The sequence below is a fragment of the Mya arenaria genome, chromosome 6 (genome assembly GCF_026914265.1).
Source record: "Mya arenaria isolate MELC-2E11 chromosome 6, ASM2691426v1".
NCBI classification, from domain to species: Eukaryota; Metazoa; Mollusca; class Bivalvia; order Myida; family Myidae; genus Mya; species Mya arenaria.
The window spans coordinates 41504252-41524614 of NC_069127.1; positions in this window are offsets into that span (position 1 = coordinate 41504252).

Consider the following 20363-nt stretch of genomic DNA (forward strand, 5'->3'; position numbering starts at 1 on the left):
TTATTGCGAAAAAAGGTGAGCCCGTGCAAAATGTCCAATTAATAAAAATGACCGCTCAATATTTAAAACAATTATCTTGAACATCTTAGGAATTAAAAAATAATTTATCCGGTGGCTTAAGTGGTAAATAGTATTTGTATTTATCCATAAATAATAGATTAATCGGAATGACCTTACTGGTAAATGAAATCGCGTTGTTTTATGCCCCCGAAAGTGTCATATCAAAATCACACCGTCCTTCCGTGTGTCCCGTTCAACCTCAATTGTCCGGATTGTAATTTTCTCTCGTATGGACAGATTTTAAAATACCCTGCCACATGTATTCGGCATATAAAGACGATGTGTCGCGTCAAAGACCTGTGTTTCTATCTTTAAGATCATAGACCATGCACGTATATAAATCAAATAAATCAGTTTGAACAAATAAGGACAACAATGGTGTCAACGTGCACCTGTTAAAATCCATAAACCCCATTTAATCCATTAAATCCATTATATCCATTAACTATTTGAAGTTTAAGTGCAAGCATACAATCAGAGTGCTATTGATTGTTATATATTGGCTATTAAAGTAACCTGCTCTATACCGGACGTAGAGGACACTTCAAAAGATTCGAGGGCAACGATTGTTTACAACACGACCGTTAGGTACACATGTGCAGAACATTACTTTGTAACTGATGGCAGTTTAGTAAGGACATGTCAAGCTGACGGCCAATTGGATGGTTCTTCCCCAACTTGTACTCCAGGTAAGTGATCAATATTCCGTATCTGTTTTTTATGTAAACCAGTTTAATATTATGATTTTTTTTGGCATGCATAAAAATAGCTTTCGGTTTTAAATATTAGCATGACAACCACCGTTGTGGAAACATTAAGGTCCAATCTAGACCGCCTCTCCCTTCACTAACTTGTTTTGGTGGAGGCTTCCTATTTTTGACCAATAATTGCAAACCCAAATCAAAATATTCGTTTTCTGAATTTGATTTATTGCGAAATTGTGAACCCGTGCAAAATGTCCATTTAATAAAAATGACCCTTCAAAGATTTAAAACATAATCTTGAACATAATTGGAATTAAGTTTTAATATATACCGTAGCTTAAACGGTGAATAGTATTTGTATCAATTCATAGATGATAGGTTAATTGGAATTACCTTACTGATAAACGAATCGCGTTGCTTTTATGCCCATGAACGTGAGCTACTAAAATCGCACGGTCTGTCCTTCCGTCCGTCTATCAGTGTGTCCGGCTCAACTTCTCGTGTCTGGGTTGTAATTTTCTCGTGTATAGACATATTTTAAATTACCTTACCACTTGTGTTCGGCATATAAAGATGATGTGTCGTGTACAAGACCTGTATTCCTTCCTTTAGTGTCAAGGTCACACTAAGTGTTTGAATACTACGGAATGTTTCATATAAAGACATAGAATATAAGTGCTTGTTTCTAGTCTTTAACTTTCTCATGTATGGATAGAATTTAAAATACCTTGTCACATATGTTCTAAATATTAAGACGATGTGTCGCGTACAAGACCCATGTACCTGCCTTTACGATGAAGGTCACACTTAGTGTTTGAATACTATGAAATGCTGCATATAAGGTCATAGAGTATAGGTGGTCGTGCCCGTGCTTTAATTTTCTCATGTATGGACAGATTTTAAAATGACTTTCCACGTGTGTTTGACATACCAAGACGACGTGTCCCGTGCAAGTCCCGTTTCTCTACCTCTAAAGTCAAGGTCACAGAGTTAGTGTTTGAATACTATAAGATGCTACATATATAGACAAAGAGTATAGGTGGTCGTGTCCGGGCTGTCACTTTCTCATGTATGGACATATTTTAAATAACCTTCCACATGTGTTCGGCATATAAAGATGATTTGTCGTGTGCAAGGCCTGTGTTCCTTCCTTAGGTGTCAATGTAACACTTAGTGTTTGTATACTAAGGAATGTTTCGTATAAAGACATAGAATATAAGTGGTCGTTTCCGGGCTTTAACTTTCTCATGTATGGACAGATTTTAAAATGACTTGCCACATGTGTTCAACATAACAAGACGACGTGTTACGTGCAAGACCTGTGTACCTACCTCTGAATTCAATATCTCACTTATTGTTAAAATTCTTTAAATGCTGCATATAAGGACATAAAGAATACGTGGTCGTGTCCGGGCGCTGTAGCTTTCTCTTGTATGGACATATTTTAAAGTGATTTACCACATGTGTACCACATACTAAGACAACGTATCACGTGGAAGACGCGTGTCCCTACCTCTAAGGAAAAGGTCAGACTTAGTGTTTGAAAATTTGGAATGTTGCATATAATGACAAAGAATATAAGAGGTCGTGTATGGGACATGACTTTCTCTTGTATGGACATATTTTAAAATGACTTGAGTCTTGTTTTCCACATATCAAGACGACGTGTCGCGTGCAAGTCCCGTGTCCCTACCTCTGAGATCAAGGTCACACTAAGTGTTTATGAACTATGGAATGTCATTGCTAGTTTGTTCCCTTTTTAATGTACTGTAATTTTTCAAAGGTCATTGTCACATTCGGGTGCATTCGTCACATACTGTGACAGCTCTTGTTTTACTTCAAATTACACCGCATTAGTAAATATACTAAATAAAAATATTTGAAACAGTTTTCAATTTAAATCTTGGAAAAATAAGCTTACTAGTTAAAACATATATTTTCTTCAAAACGTTTTTATACACAGATTGTGGTACCGTACCAGTGGTGCCTAACAGCACGTATACAACTCCCACAAACACACTCCTCGGTGCACGTGTAGCGTACTCGTGTAATTCTGGATATACATCGTCGGGTGCAGAGACCATTGCATGCTTGACAAGCGGTTGGACTACACGACCAGTCTGTCATCCAGGTACTATGCGCGTAAATATAGTAATTAGTCATCAGCTTCGCATTGAGTGAATCGAATTGTTTCAGCAATTGCAACGTTTAGTTTGACTTCATCCATAATGTTATATCCGTTTGAAATTTGTTCGGTCTGATGAATTTCGTTTTCAAATAACATTATGTTATCGTGTGTGTTAATGCACATATATGAATCAAACAAATAAGTTTGAACAAATAAGGACAACAATGTTGTCAACATGCATCTATTAGAATTAGGGATGTAAACGAATATTCGAATATTCGATCGAACGTTTGGTTTTTTAATGTCAAAATAGGTATTCGAATATTCGATTTTTGTTGTTGAATAATAATAATAATAATAATAATTTTACCCACAACTCTGTTGTTGTATAAACAGTTCGTTTGTCTTGTTTTCACAACGATTGTCCCCTAATGCCAGAGGTGTGAATGTGATGACAATACACTAAACACGAGTCATATGACATCTAGGAACAAAACGTCGGGTACTGTAGAAGGTCCGTTGAAATGTTCCCAATATTTGGCTAATAGACAAGTGACATCAAAAATTTCAATCCTTTTTGCTACATTGAAATGCCTTTGCTAATTAAGCATGTAAAGGAATCGGCCTTCACACCAATGTGTTTTTTTCTGTTTAACATTACTCAAATCGCAAATCAATGGCTTTTCCATAGTTATATTAAGCAGAGGTCAATCCTAGAACGAGGCTGCTCGTCCTACGGAAAGACCTTCCATGGCGCATAACGCCATTTGACCAGCATTCTATCTAATTTCATATTAATTACAAAAATGAACGCTGTCAAATTGAAATAATTCGATTTTATAAGTTTGTTCATAATCTTTTGCTTTTTGTTTTTCTCAAAATTTGGAATTTCAGAAGCTCATTTATGGAAAATCATGGTCCGTTGCGCGTACTGGCTACGATAAAGTAGAGTTAGAATTCCCCGGCTGTTATTTTAGCGAATAATGTTAATAGTTTACTACAACTTCTCAAAGACGTATTTTGGTAATCGAATATTCGTTCGAAAGAATTTATGAACATTCAAATTTCTGTTTTGCTGTACGTTTGCATCCCTAGAATCCATTAACTACATTTAATCCATTAAATCCATTATATCTATTATTTGAAGTTTAAATACAAAGTGCTATTGTTTGTTATATATTATCATAGTAACCTGCTCTGTACCGGACGTACAAGACACTTCGAAAGATTCGGGGACAACGATTGTTTACAACACAACTGTTACGTACACATGTGCAGAAAGTAACATTATAACTAATGGCAGTTTAGTAAGGACATGTCAAGCTGACGGCCAATTGGATGGTACTTCCCCAACTTGTACTCCAGGTAAATGGAGTGTCAATATTCCGTATCTGATTTTTATGGAAACCAGTTTAATATTATGAACTTTTTTGCATACATAAAAAATAGCTTTTAGTTTTAAATATAAACATGACAACCACCGTTCTTGAAACATTAAGGTCCAATCTAGACCGCCTCTCCTACTCTTACATATTTTTAGTGTAGGCTTTCCATTCTTGACCAATAATTGCGAACCCAAGTCTTAACATTCGTATTCTGTATTTAATGTATTGCGAAAAAATTGTGAGCCCGTGCAAAATGTACATTTAATAAAAATGACCGCTCAAATTTTAAAACAATTATCTTGAAAATCATTGGAATTAAGTTTTATTTTCTACGGTTGCTTAAGTGGTGAACAGTATTTCAATTTATTCATAAATAATATGTTGATCGAAATGTCCTTACCTATACACGAAATCGTGTTGTTTTTATGTCCTCGGGTTGTATATTTTCTCTCGTATGGACGGATTTTAAAATACCCTGCCACATGTGTTCGGCATATAAAGATGATGTGTCGCGTACAAGACCTATGTTTCTACCTTTAAGATCAAGGTCACACTTAGTGTTTGAATACCATTGAATGCTGCATATTAACACATAGAATATGTGTGGTCGTGTCCGGGCTGTAACTTGCTCATGTATGGACTTATTTTAAAATTACTTGACACATGTCTTCCACATACCATTACGACGTCTCAAGACCTGTGTCCCTACCTCTGAATTCAAGGTCACACTTAGTGTTTGAATTCTTTAAAATGCTGCAAATAAGGACATAAAGTATAAATGGTCGTGTTCGGGCTGTAGCTTTCGCTTGTATGGACAGTTCTTTAAATAACTTGCCACATGTGTTCCACATACTTAGACAACGTATCGCGTGCAAGACCCGTGTACCTACCTCTTAGGTCATGGTCAGACTTAGTGTTTTAATACTATGGAATGCTGCATATAAGGACAAAATGTATAAGAGTTCTTGTCCGGGCCATAGCTTTCTCTTGTATGGACAGATTTTAAAATGACTTGCCACATGTGTTCCACATACCAAGACGACGTGTCTCGTGCAAGACCTGTGTCCTTACCTGTGAGGTCAAGGTCACACTTAGTGTTTGTTTACTATGGAAGTTCATTGCTTTTTTGTTCCCTTTTTATGCACTAACATTTTTCAAAGGTCAATGTGACATTCGGGGGCATTCGTCACATATTGTGACAGCTTTGTTCTACTTCAAATAACACTGACCTGTTAATCTGCTAAATTAAGAATATTTGAAACAATTTGAAATTTCAATTGTATAATATAGGTTCATTAGTTAATATATCCTTTTTTATTCAACAAGTTTTTTATACGCAGATTGTGGCACTGTACCATCGGTGCCTAACAGCACGTATACAACTCCCACAAACACACTCCTCGGTGCACGTGTAACGTACTCGTGTAATTCTGGATACACGTCGTCGGGTGCAGAGACCATTACATGCTCGACAAGCAGTTGGACCACACCACCAGTCTATCATCCTGGTACGATGTGCATGAATGTAACGATTAATCATTATCTTCGTATTTAGTGCATCTGATAAACTTCATTTTTAAATTACATATTTTTGTTGTTGCTATTGTTACAATAGCAAAACATTTTAGTTCTTGACCCCACGACCAGTTTGTTATCCAGGTAAAATGAGTTTAAATAGAACGAGTCTGGTCGTTTGTTGATTATTTACTTGCATAACTAAGCATGACATCATATATAGATTGTACGATTTTAATCATCGTCCTCGTATTAAGTCGATCAAACTTTCTTAGCAATGGCAACGTTCGGTTTAATTTTCTCCACAACTTAAAGTCCGTCTAAAACTCAATCGAACATTTGATAATTATTTCATTAGTTCTATGAGTATGCAGTTGTTACTATAATTATTGTAAAAAATATAGATATTTCTAGCTAAAATGTCATATTGAAATATCAGCCAATGAGTTCTAGTTTTCTACAGATATACTGAAGTATTGATACTTGTTTGTCTTATCATTTTGATTTTAAATATAAAACAAGTGAGCAGGTATCGTTCACTAGTGTAATAAAATGTACTCATCAAGCTGGCGCATATTGAAATGCCAATACTATCACCATCACTCAAACAACATTTAAATTATTTCAAAACGACGATAAGTAAAACATAGATTTCCAATCTAATAAATGCGAAGTGAGATACAATATTTAATACCAAAAATCAAAACTAATTGGCATATAGTTTCTCAACTGAGAACTTACTCAACACGTATTAATAAATTACATAAATTCCAATCAGCATTCCCACAAAATCATTCCTGTCAACGTGTACTGATAGATTATCTGATAATTAGCTGATGCATTTCATAATGGCATAGCAGTTGAAGTCTTTATTATTTCTTTAAGAAAAGTCTACTACATGATCATTATATTCCAGTGCATAGACCAAAATTAGAATAGCTGGAAACATTCAATCTTCAAAAGTGATTATTAAAAGTTAACAAACACAAAACGCAAAAGAGAAAGGGAAACCAGCGTTAAAATTTAATTAACAACTAAAACCATCTACTTTCAGATTTATAGAAATAATTCAAATATGTTATGCTAACATCTCAATACCCAAAATATGGAATAACGTCTAAAGTCCAAATGTTCACGAATTATCTTCCCTGATCCTGTTATTTTTAATGTAGACATATTATTGACATTATATGAGCAATATAAAAGACCAACAGCACTGATTGTTCTCACAATAGGTTGAATCGTAATTCTTACAGGACATTTTAATTCAACTCAAGATGTTAGAAATGTTCTAGCACTGGTGAAACTCTTATAGAAATTTTCATTTAACCCCAAAGCCACAAGATCAGATCAATTTTGCCCATTTCATACTACAAACATGGCCCCAGAATATGATCAAAAGTCTCAAGAAATGTCCTTTCTATTTTATAAGAATCTTTTTATTACGAAATTTTATACATGAAATAAGCAGAAAATTCTAAAAAATTCCAATCAGAATATTTATATTTATGAATACATTCTAAAAATTGTATAGGTGAAAAACATTATTTGATTTAATGAAACTAGGTGACCATTTAAAGGAACAACATTATCAACAATGAAGTACTGACTTTAAGTACATATACATGTAACAGAGTGGAGTGCCCAAGGGCTCCATATACTTAGTCCTTTGCCGTTTAATTTGCATATCAATGATATGAGCCTTCATTTTCAAAAAGGTATGCACAATTATTCATTCCGAGCATTCCCTTCTAAAGCGTATCTCATTTACTGATTGGATGAATTACGTGTATTTTTCTCAATTTATATATAATGTCCGGTATGGGCAAACAAGAAGCGAACACGATGCTTCAGTTGTATTACAATTGTAAATACTTAAACAATTTCAGATTTAGGATATGACTGTACAAACACTACCTGCACTGACCCTAATGCTGTGTGCGCTGATGCCACCCTACTGTGCTCCTGTCCTACTGGGTACTTTGATAGTAACGGAGCCGCTCTTGGAGGGACGTGTGAAAGTACGTTTAGAAATGTTTATTGAAGTAGAGGTTAATTTTGAACAAAAAACACGAAGGCAGAATACTTGAAAAATATGACATGTAATGTTGATATCTTGAATGAAAGTATCTTTAAACGAGTCAAACCATGGATATTATGTACCGTATTAAAGACTAATATCAAACAACTCATTTTATGCTAAATAAAACTGTAAATTACTGTGAATACCTACCGCTTTGAGTATGGAGTCCTCATCGAGCTTTGCCTTTTACAACACTCACATAGTGGGTTTGTTCCGAGAACACAAACGCGCGTTTTACTTATGGGCATACGTAAATGTGCGTGTATCATTGTCTCAATATCATTCTCGAATAGATTTAACGATATAAGCGAAGTTATTATTGCTAGTGTATGCATTTGTTGTTGTTTTTTTAATATTTTTTCTTTAATTATTTATAAAGAATATCTTTGACATCACAGTTTAACACGATTGAATTGTAAGGAAAAATGCGTATTTGTGTGTTGAATACCTAAACTACAATGGGTCAGAAATGGTTAATTAATTGCTCGGTCAGATTTTGAGTTTCGATAAAAAAAAAAATATTTACGTAGATTATAGATTGTTTAAGTGTAAGACCAAACATGTTTCCGAAGGCTTAAGTTCAAATGCTGCGTAGCCAAGTAAATGTCACGAATTATTAAATAATGTATTTATGAAAATTATTTATTACTGATGACAAGATTGTAACCGTGTATTTAATAGCTGAAAACGCAAACTATTAAAAGATAGGTAAATGCTAAAATATTTACTGTGGTCTACTATAGACGTGTATTTGTGCACATTTCTTTCAAAGATTGAAAGTAAACTCAGTATCCTTCATAAGAACCATTGTTTTCGATATTTATTTATTCTTTTTGAAATATTAAAACAATAGTTTTAATTGCGGTTAATCTTATGTGGGAGTAAGTTTAGTTTCCTAAATGACTTGGTCAATTTAAAATATTTCAGTCGAACTTACTCAAGTATCTGCGATGGTAATTGCTGGTCCGAGTGCAGGTGTGTTGTATGTGATTCTGGCTGTGACCATCGCATGCTTTATCAAGCACAGAAGAACACGATTGGACGCTGATCACGAAGATCCTAACATGAGCATCCTGGACAGTGCCATACATCTGCAAGAGCTCGCATCAGAGCAAGATCAATGTAAGATCGATGAATCAGGCCTGTGAGCTACGACACAAACACAGCACTCTTTCTAGAAAAAAGTGGAAACTAATTGTGAATATTGAAGTGTTTACAACTAACTAATTAATTTGGTGTTTTCCTCAAATTGTAAAACGATTTATTATGTGCATGGATATATTTCGCTTTGATTTTTTAAAATTTTATTTTCATTATTGTTCATAATCAATTCGTTTCGCATTTACTACCCCTACAGTTTTAACCTAATGTTCTACAGGCTTTATAGTATAGTTTATGGATAATGGACACTAAAACTTATGTTAGAATAGTTTATCATTAAATGTGTTAAGATTAAGAGACGATAATCCAAATTTGAAATTATGAGGTTTTAAGTAAAACAATTACTTCAAATGTTAGGGTTTAATCCAGTGTGGATGAATCAAAATATCGGAGATGTTAGGTTATATACATTCTAAGTTTCACAACGCATCGGTTGTTCTTACACAAAGCTGTTAAACAGAGTTAATACATTAACCAATTCTAGAACTGACATTTATAAAGAAGATTTTAAATTTCAATCTTATATTTTTATATAAAAAAAGAAATGCTTTGCCAAGATTTAAAATCTGCACATCTTTTAGATGTAAAAGCATGTATATGGCACACACCATTGCAATACCACAATGTATTTGATTTAATGAGTCATCTTATGAATTTCAGTTTATTTTAGTTTGGCAATTGAATGACGATTTGAGAGAACAATATTTGGGGAAATATTATTACACTGGATCAAAAATCTCTCCATTGATTGCATTACACTCCAAATCAATTGTCAGTTGATAAAGAAATACTTTAATTTGTTAACGTGTATAAAGCAATGGGGATAATGGAAATGTTTATCCTGTTTAACATGTATTACTGACGTCATTTAAAACTAACACTTAACAATAAATTGATGTTCTTTTTTTGCTGTATGATTTGCTTATGCAATTTATTTTTTACATTAATTATAGTTTGGAATATGTTTGTCATCATTAATTGTTAACCAATGGGTATTTCGCCTTGATATGTTTTGTTAATAAACTGGAAGTCTTCAATCGAGTCGAAAATACGTGAACGAATTTGCCATAGGATTTCATTTCAAAGTGTTAATACTTTCATAAAAAGTGTTATTTCCGAAGCGTACAAATCGTAACAAAAGAATAAAAAAAAATGATAATCCATTCAAATAGAAAAAAAAAGGTTTTGCATCAACCTAAATTTTGCGCCTTGTTAATATTACGAGATCTTAAAAGAGCTATCTACCTTTTAAGTTATACCAAATCACTTACAGTAATGATACTAAATTGTTTTATACTTAACCATTCCCTTTTCCTTTTACATTTGCAAAACAATTATGAAACATCTCCCCCCCCCCCCATTTTCTATTTTCTATTCAGATTATACATGTTCATGTTGCTAAAAGTATAATTCTAAACTTTTTTATGTCTTATGCATTGCCATTGTGTAATATATATAAACTGGTACACATTTTTAAGAGTTTTTTTTTCTTTAGTATTAAAATTATGCATTCCAAAATACATCTGACTTAAATGTTCAGACAACCGAATCTCATCCTATAATGCTACTAAGTTGTTTTGAACAAAACCGTTGTAATCATTTACACAATATTATCTTAGCATTAAGTAACTACTACACTGGTGTTGACATTTTTAGCCGTTTTCCATTGTTCATTTGATGTTTATTTAATCTGCTTATGTTTCCTGTATTGCATCCAGGACTTTGAATATGTTTTAAATAAATGTATTGCTTTTAACAGGTACACGCTATAATAAAAAATATTTAATCAACAAATCTATAGTTGTTATATAAGCGCGGCTTTGCTAATAATAGCAATTATACAATTTGTCATTTGCTAGAAAACTGTCGCATCAGCGTTAACATTAACATAGGGGAAATAAAACTGCCACAACTTATCAGGCTACGCAAAAAAACACCTGAATATGCCGACATTTACCAAGCAAATGGGGTCTAGGGAGATTTTATCTTATCAGACCACACAGAATACAACCTCCGTACAAATGCTTACGTTAACTTAACAAACAAAGTATACGAAGTCTATATATCTATCGACAACATGAAAAACCGCCTCCCTACATGTGCCGATATTAAGCTAGCAAACGGAGTCTACGGGGAATACTTCTAATCCGGCCACACATAATACCACCTACCTACAGGTGCCGGCATTAATCAAGAAAGCGGAGTCTACGGAGACTACACCTTAACCAACCACACATAATACCACCTACCTACATGGGCCGACATTAATCAAGCAAGCGGAGTCTACGGAGACTACACATTAACCAACCACACACAATACCACCAGCCTACATGGGCCGACATTAATCAAGCGAGCTGAGTGTACGGAGACTACACCTTAACCAATACCACCAACCTACATGGGCTGTCATTAATCAAGCAAGCGGAATCTACGGAGACTACACCTTAACCAACCACACACAACACCACCAACCTACAAGTGCCGACATTACTTAAGCAAACGAAATATGAACCTTTTCAAACAAAACATACGACCAGAATCCTAAAATGCCGACATAAACCATTCTAGTACTCCGGACAGGCGTTTCCGGTGACTTACTTGAAAACTCTATCTAGCACCCACCCACCCATACTAGTTGAGTCACGCACTGTGACACAATACTTTTAATTTGTTTTATTGTTTACTTTAAGTAAGCATAATTATGATATTTCAGTAGATGACTTCCATAAACACAAACTTAACAAAAATATAGCTTCGAAACAAAATAACCCTTATATTAAAGGAAACATCATCGCTCGCGCTTTTTGGTGAAATGTAAGGTACATTGTATGATTGTATATAAATATTACGATTGTCCGGTCCAAAAGAAAAATCTGACCCCGGTTACTCGGCAAGCCTCATTACCTTGCAACGCAGGTGACCTCGGGCCACACAATTTAACGACTTATTCAGCCAATATTTACCCTGGTGTCCCCTTCGCCCTAAAATTGTCGAGTTATTCATTAAATACACCATAGCGCACCATTATAGACTAAAATAAGCCAAACATTACTACAAAGAAAACCCCGCACCCCCTTAACGTGTTAAGATCCCATGTGTATGGCTGTTTGAAAAGAGCACACGCCCTAAGTGGTAAAGTACAATCAGTTTGTATTCTGGTGTCATTTATGCATTATGTCTTCTTTCATATTGACATGCAAATGTCGACAATTTTGGGGTGGATGGCCATCGAATGCGTCCCCTGAATCGACTAGAATTGTATTAAAATGTATCAAACGATTGTTATTAATGTATAGTGGGTACCAATATCTAGAGAATTGTAAGGTGCATCCAAAGTGTATGTAGCTCTTAACTAATGTGACTTCAATGTGCAATGCATTCAAAAGCCAAGCGTTTAGCAGCTGCCAAACGACATCGATCTAACTGTTTGGTCGTCATATTGGATTTATGAGTTTTGTTTAAATTGTTTTAATCTAATTCTACAAAGCAGCAAAAAAAGCAGCAACACTACCAACACAACATGTTGAACACGGCTTTTTAAAAACGGTAAGGCTGGTATATATACATGTAGTCGAAGCACAGACAGAAGAAGCAGTTGTGGTAACAGTCGAACGTTCCGTTTTAAATGAGACGTCAACCTGGCTCGTAACTGGCTCGTAACTTCTCAAGCGTATTTGCTAATCGTTTCTAGGTGAATAATAAACCTAACACTTACATACACAAGTGCATGAATATCCCCAGGAATAGGCCAAATAAACGCCAATTTAAGGAAAACAAAATCATAACATCAGGTCGTTGTTAACACTGTATTGTTCACGATTATTTTCAGTGTCCTAGAAGAGAGCATGTTGTAGTTTCTAGAAGAAGAATCAATTTATGAGCTCATCAATATCGGTTGAAACGTCGATGTTGGTTTTGTTTTGTTTTGTGGAACATGGATTTTTGGTGCGCCATCATTGTAAATACATATACGGCCTGCACTGCCCGTTATATTGTGTGTTCCTATATTGTAGTAAGCCACGCGTTTGTTTTCTCCCATATCATAATAACCTTGTGCTGATACAGAATTGAGACACTTCTTTCCCGGACACTCGTGTTAGAATTCCCGTCTTCATCTTCCCGTCGTGTGGAGGGGCATAGTTTAGTCACAGAATCACAGCAAGAATAATCACAACCACACATGCAATCGGAACAACTATCATCATCACAGTTACTTTGAAAGGCTTTTCGGAAATAGTTGGCCAGTTCAATTGACCAAGTCAAAGAGAAAGCACCTTCGTTTACCTGTGATTTGAATTACCTGTATAAAAATTAGAAATAATCAATGACATGATGGATTGTGACATACCAACGAATGTCGTCCGCCATCAGTCGACTTATTTGATATGTGGAAAGTAGCGGAAAGCAGTGACGTTAGTTTTGTCTCACTAAAATGCGTCGAGACTTGTTATAGTACAGATCAGATGAAGTGTCTAATATTATATGTTGAAGTGTTTGTTTGCTTGGTTAATGCCGGAAGATTAAGCAAGCTGGTCTTATTTGTGGTTGGATAAGGTGTAGTCTCCGTAGATTCCGTTTGCTTGCTTAATGTTAGCACATGTAGTGAAGTGGAATTCTCTGTGGTCGGATAAGGTGTGGTCACCGTAGACTCCGTTTACTTGGTTAATGTTGGCACCGGTAGGGAGATGGAATTCTCTGTGGTCAGATAAGGTGTGGTCACCGTAGATTCCGTTTGCTTGGTTAATGTTGGCACCGGTAGGGAGATGGAATTCTCTGTGGTCGGATAAGGTGTGGTCACCGTAGACTCCGTTTACTTGGTTAATGTTGGCACCGGTAGGGAGATGGAATTCTCTGTGGTCAGATAAGGTGTGGTCACCGTAGACTCCGTTTGCTTGGTTAATGTTGGCACCGGTAGGGAGGTTGAATTCTCTGTGGTCAGATAAGGTGTGGTCACCGTAGACTCCGTTTACTTGGTTAATGTTGGCACCGGTAGGGAGATGGAATTCTCTGTGGTCAGATAAGGTGTGGTCACCGTAGACTCCGTTTACTTGGTTAATGTTGGCACCGGTAGGGAGATGGAATTCTCTGTGGTTAGATAAGGTGTGGTCACCGTAGACTCCGTTTGCTTGGTTAATGTTGGCACCGGTAGGGAGGTTGAATTCTCTGTGGTCAGATAAGGTGTGGTCACCGTAGACTCCGTTTACTTGGTTAATGTTGGCATCGGTAGGGAGATGGAATTCTCTGTGGTCGGATAAGGTGTGGTCACCATAGACTCCGTTTGCTTGGTTAATGTTGGCACCGGTAGGGAGATGGAATTCTCTGTGGTCGGATAAGGTGTGGTCACCGTAGACTCCGTTTGCTTGGTTAATGTTGGCACCGGTAGGGAGATGGAATTCTCTGTGGTCAGATAAGGTGTGGTCACCGTAGACTCCGTTTACTTGGTTAATGTTGGCATCGGTAGGGAGATGGAATTCTCTGTGGTCAGATAAGGTGTGGTCACCGTAGACTCCGTTTGCTTGGTTAATGTTGGCACCGGTAGGGAGGTTGAATTCTCTGTGGTCGGATAAGGTGTGGTCACCGTAGACTCCGTTTGCTTGGTTAATGTTGGCACCGGTAGGGAGATGGAATTCTCTGTGGTCAGATAAGGTGTGGTCACCGTAGACTCCTTTTACTTGGTTAATGTTGGCACCGGTAGGGAGATGGAATTCTCTGTGGTCAGATAAGGTGTGGTCACCGTAGACTCCTTTTACTTGGTTAATGTTGGCACCGGTAGTGAAGTGGAATTCTCTGTGGTCGGATAAGGTGTGGTCACCGTAGACTCCGTTTACTTGGTTAATGTTGCATCGGTAGGGAGGTTGAATTATCTGTGGTCGGATAAGGTGTGGTCACCGTAGACTCCGTTTACTTGGTTAATGTTGGCACCGGTAGGGAGATGGAATTCTCTGTGGTCAGATAAGGTGTGGTCACCGTAGACTCCGTTTACTTGGTTAATGTTGGCACCGGTAGGGAGGTTGAATTCTCTGTGGTCAGATAAGGTGTGGTCACCATAGACTCCTTTTACTTGGTTAATGTTGGCACCGGTAGGGAGGTTGAATTCTCTGTGGTCGGATAAGGTGTGGTCACCGTAGACTCCGTTTACTTGGTTAATGTTGGCACCGGTAGGGAGGTTGAATTATCTGTGGTCGGATAAGGTGTGGTCACCGTAGACTCCGTTTACTTGGTTAATGTTGGAACCGGTAGGGAGGTTGAATTCTCTGTGGTCGGATAAGGTGTGGTCACCGTAGACTCCGTTTACTTGGTTAATGTTGGCAACAGTAGTGAAGTGGAATTCTCTGTGGTCAGATAAGGTGTGGTCACCGTAGACTCCGTTTACTTGGTTAATGTTGGCACCGGTAGGGAGGTGGATTTCTCTGTGGTCGGATAAGGTGTGGTCACCGTAGACTCCTTTTACTTGGTTAATGTTGGCACCGGTAGGGAGATGGAATTCTCTGTGGTCAGATAAGGTGTGGTCACCGTAGACTCCGTTTACTTGGTTAATGTTGGCACCGGTAGGGAGATGGAATTCTCTGTGGTCGGATAAGGTGTGGTCACCGTAGACTCCGTTTACTTGGTTAATGTTGCACCGGTAGGGAGATGGAATTCTCTGTGGTCAGATAAGGTGTGGTCACCGTAGACTCCGTTTACTTGGTTAATGTTGGCACCGGTAGGGAGGTTGAATTCTCTGTGGTCGGATAAGGTGTGGTCACCGTAGACTCCGTTTACTTGGTTAATGTTGCACCGGTAGGGAGGTTGAATTATCTGTGGTCGGATAAGGTGTGGTCACCGTAGACTCCGTTTACTTGGTTAATGTTGCATCGGTAGGGAGGTTGAATTCTCTGTGGTCAGATAAGGTGTGGTCACCGTAGACTCCGTTTACTTGGTTAATGTTGGCATCGGTAGGGAGATGGAATTCTCTGTGGTCGGATAAGGTGTGGTCACCGTAGACTCCGTTTACTTGGTTAATGTTGGCATCGGTAGGGAGATGGAATTCTCTGTGGTCAGATAAGGTGTGGTCACCGTAGACTCCGTTTACTTGGTTAATGTTGGCACCGGTAGGGAGATGGAATTCTCTGTGGTCAGATAAGGTGTGGTCACCGTAGACTCCGTTTACTTGGTTAATGTTGGCACCGGTAGGGAGATGGAATTCTCTGTGGTCGGATAAGGTGTGGTCACCGTAGACTCCGTTTACTTGGTTAATGTTGGCATCGGTAGGGAGGTTGAATTCACTGTGGTCAGATAAGGTGTGGTCACCGTAGACTCCGTTTACTTGGTTAATGTTGGCACCGGTAGGGAGGTTGAATTCTCTGTGGTCAGATAAGGTGTGGTCACCGTAGACTCCGTTTACTTGGTTAATGTTGGCACCGGTAGGGAGATGGAATTCTCTGTGGTCGGATAAGGTGTGGTCACCGTAGACTCCGTTTACTTGGTTAATGTTGGCATCGGTAGGGAGGTTGAATTCACTGTGGTCAGATAAGGTGTGGTCACCGTAGACTCCGTTTACTTGGTTAATGTTGGCACCGGTAGGGAGATGGAATTCTCTGTGGTCAGATAAGGTGTGGTCACCGTAGACTCCGTTTACTTGGTTAATGTTGCATCGGTAGGGAGGTTGAATTATCTGTGGTCAGATAAGGTGTGGTCACCGTAGACTCCGTTTACTTGGTTAATGTTGGCATCGGTAGGGAGGTTGAATTATCTGTGGTCGGATAAGGTGTGGTCACCGTAGACTCCGTTTACTTGGTTAATGTTGGCACCGGTAGGGAGATGGAATTCTCTGTGGTCGGATAAGGTGTGGTCACCGTAGACTCCGTTTACTTGGTTAATGTTGGCATCGGTAGGGAGGTTGAATTCTCTGTGGTCAGATAAGGTGTGGTCACCGTAGACTCCGTTTACTTGGTTAATGTTGGCATCGGTAGGGAGGTTGAATTCTCTGTGGTCAGATAAGGTGTGGTCACCGTAGACTCCGTTTACTTGGTTAATGTTGGCATCGGTAGGGAGGTTGAATTATCTGTGGTCGGATAAGGTGTGGTCACCGTAGACTCCGTTTACTTGGTTAATGTTGCACCGGTAGGGAGATGGAATTCTCTGTGGTCAGATAAGGTGTGGTCACCGTAGACTCCTTTTACTTGGTTAATGTTGCACCGGTAGGGAGATGGAATTCTCTGTGGTCAGATAAGGTGTGGTCACCGTAGACTCCTTTTACTTGTTTAATGTTGGCACCGGTAGGGAGGTTGAATTCTCTGTGGTCGGATAAGGTGTGGTCACCGTAGACTCCGTTTACTTGGTTAATGTTGGCACCGGTAGGGAGGTTGAATTATCTGTGGTCGGATAAGGTGTGGTCACCGTAGACTCCGTTTACTTGGTTAATGTTGGCACCGGTAGGGAGGTTGAATTCTCTGTGGTCGGATAAGGTGTGGTCACCGTAGACTCCGTTTGCTTGGTTAATGTTGCACCGGTAGGGAGATGGAATTCTCTGTGGTCGGATAAGGTGTGGTCACCGTAGACTCCGTTTACTTGGTTAATGTTGGCATCGGTAGGGAGATGGAATTCTCTGTGGTCAGATAAGGTGTGGTCACCGTAGACTCCGTTTGCTTGGTTAATGTTGGCACCGGTAGGGAGGTTGAATTCTCTGTGGTCGGATAAGGTGTGGTCACCGTAGACTCCGTTTACTTGGTTAATGTTGGCACCGGTAGGGAGATGGAATTCTCTGTGGTCAGATAAGGTGTGGTCACCGTAGACTCCGTTTACTTGGTTAATGTTGGCACCGGTAGGGAGATGGAATTCTCTGTGGTCGGATAAGGTGTGGTCACCATAGACTCCGTTTGCTTGGTTAATGTTGGCACCGGTAGGGAGATGGATTTCTCTGTGGTCGGATAAGGTGTGGTCACCGTAGACTCCGTTTACTTGGTTAATGTTGCACGGTAGGGAGGTTGAATTATCTGTGGTCGGATAAGGTGTGGTCACCGTAGACTCCGTTTACTTGGTTAATGTTGGCACCGGTGGGGAGGTTGAATTCTCTGTGGTCAGATAAGGTGTGGTCACCGTAGACTCCGTTTACTTGGTTAATGTTGCACGGTAGGGAGGTTGAATTTTCTGTGGTCAGATAAGGTGTGGTCACCGTAGACTCCGTTTACTTGGTTAATGTTGGCACCGGAAGGGAGGTTGAATTCTCTGTGGTCAGATAAGGTGTGGTCACCGTAGACTCCGTTTGCTTGGTTAATGTTGGCACCGGTAGGGAGATGGAATTCTCTGTGGTCAGATAAGGTGTGGTCACCGTAGACTCCGTTTACTTGGTTAATGTTGGCACCGGTAGGGAGATGGAATTCTCTGTGGTCAGATAAGGTGTGGTCACCGTAGACTCCGTTTGCTTGGTTAATGTTGGCACCGGTAGGGAGATGGAATTCTCTGTGGTCGGATAAGGTGTGGTCACCGTAGACTCCGTTTACTTGGTTAATGTTGCACCGGTAGGGAGATGGAATTCTCTGTGGTCGGATAAGGTGTGGTCCCCGTAGACTCCGTTTACTTGGTTAATGTTGGCACCGGTAGGGAGGTTGAATTCTCTGTGGTCAGATAAGGTGTGGTCACCATAGACTCCGTTTGCTTGGTTAATGTTGGCACCGGTAGGGAGATGGAATTCTCTGTGGTCGGATAAGGTGTGGTCACCGTAGACTCCGTTTACTTGGTTAATGTTGGCACCGGTAGGGAGATGGAATTCTCTGTGGTCGGATAAGGTGTGGTCACCGTAGACTCCGTTTGCTTGGTTAATGTTGGCACCGGTAGGGAGATGGAATTCTCTGTGGTCAGATAAGGTGTGGTCACCGTAGACTCCTTTTACTTGGTTAATGTTGGCACCGGTAGTGAAGTGGAATTCTCTGTGGTCAGATAAGGTGTGGTCACCGTAGACTCCGTTTACTTGGTTAATGTTGGCACCGGTAGGGAGGTTGAATTCTCTGTGGTCGGATAAGGTGTGGTCACCGTAGACTCCGTTTACTTGGTTAATGTTGGCACCGGTAGGGAGGTTGAATTATCTGTGGTCGGATAAGGTGTGGTCACCGTAGACTCCGTTTACTTGGTTAATGTTGGCACCGGTAGGGAGGTTGAATTATCTGTGGTCAGATAAGGTGTGGTCACCGTAGACTCCGTTTGCTTGGTTAATGTTGGCACCGGTAGGGAGATGGAATTCTCTGTGGTCAGATAAGGTGTGGTCACCGTAGACTCCGTTTACTTGGTTAATGTTGGCACCGGTAGGGAGATGGAATTCTCTGTGGTCAGATAAGGTGTGGTCACCGTAGACTCCGTTTACTTGGTTAATGTTGCACCGGTAGGGAGGTTGAATTATCTGTGGTCGGATAAGGTGTGGTCACCGTAGACTCCGTTTACTTGGTTAATGTTGGCACCGGTAGGGAGATGGAATTCTCTGTGGTCAGATAAGGTGTGGTCACCGTAGACTCCGTTTACTTGGTTAATGTTGGCACCGGTAGGGAGATGGAATTCTCTGTGGTCGGATAAGGTGTGGTCACCGTAGACTCCGTTTACTTGGTTAATGTTGGCACCGGTAGGGAGATGGAATTCTCTGTGGTCAGATAAGGTGTGGTCACCGTAGACTCCGTTTACTTGGTTAATGTTGGCACCGGTAGGGAGGTGGAATTCTCTGTGGTCGGATAAGGTGTGGTCACCGTAGACTCCGTTTACTTGGTTAATGTTGACATCGGTAGGGAGATGGAATTCTCTGTGGTCGGATAAGGTGTGGTCACCGTAGACTCCGTTTGCTTGGTTAATGTTGGCACCGGTAGGGAGATGGAATTCTCTGTGGTCGGATAAGGTGTGGTCACCGTAGACTCCGTTTACTTGGTTAATGTTGGCACCGGTAGGGAGGTTGAATTATCTGTGGTCAGATAAGGTGTGGTCACCGTAGACTCCGTTTGCTTGGTTAATGTTGGCACCGGTAGGGAGATGGAATTCTCTGTGGTCAGATAAGGTGTGGTCACCGTAGACTCCGTTTACTTGGTTAATGTTGGCACCGGTAGGGAGGTTGAATTCTCTGTGGTCGGATAAGGTGTGGTCACCGTAGACTCCGTTTACTTGGTTAATGTTGGCAGCGGTAGGGAGATGGAATTCTCTGTGGTCAGATTAGGTGTGGTCACCGTAGACTCCGTTTACTTGGTTAATGTTGGCACCGGTAGGGAGGTTGAATTCTCTGTGGTCGGATAAGGTGTGGTCACCGTAGACTCCGTTTGCTTGGTTAATGTTGGCACCGGTAGGGAGATGGAATTCTCTGTGGTCAGATAAG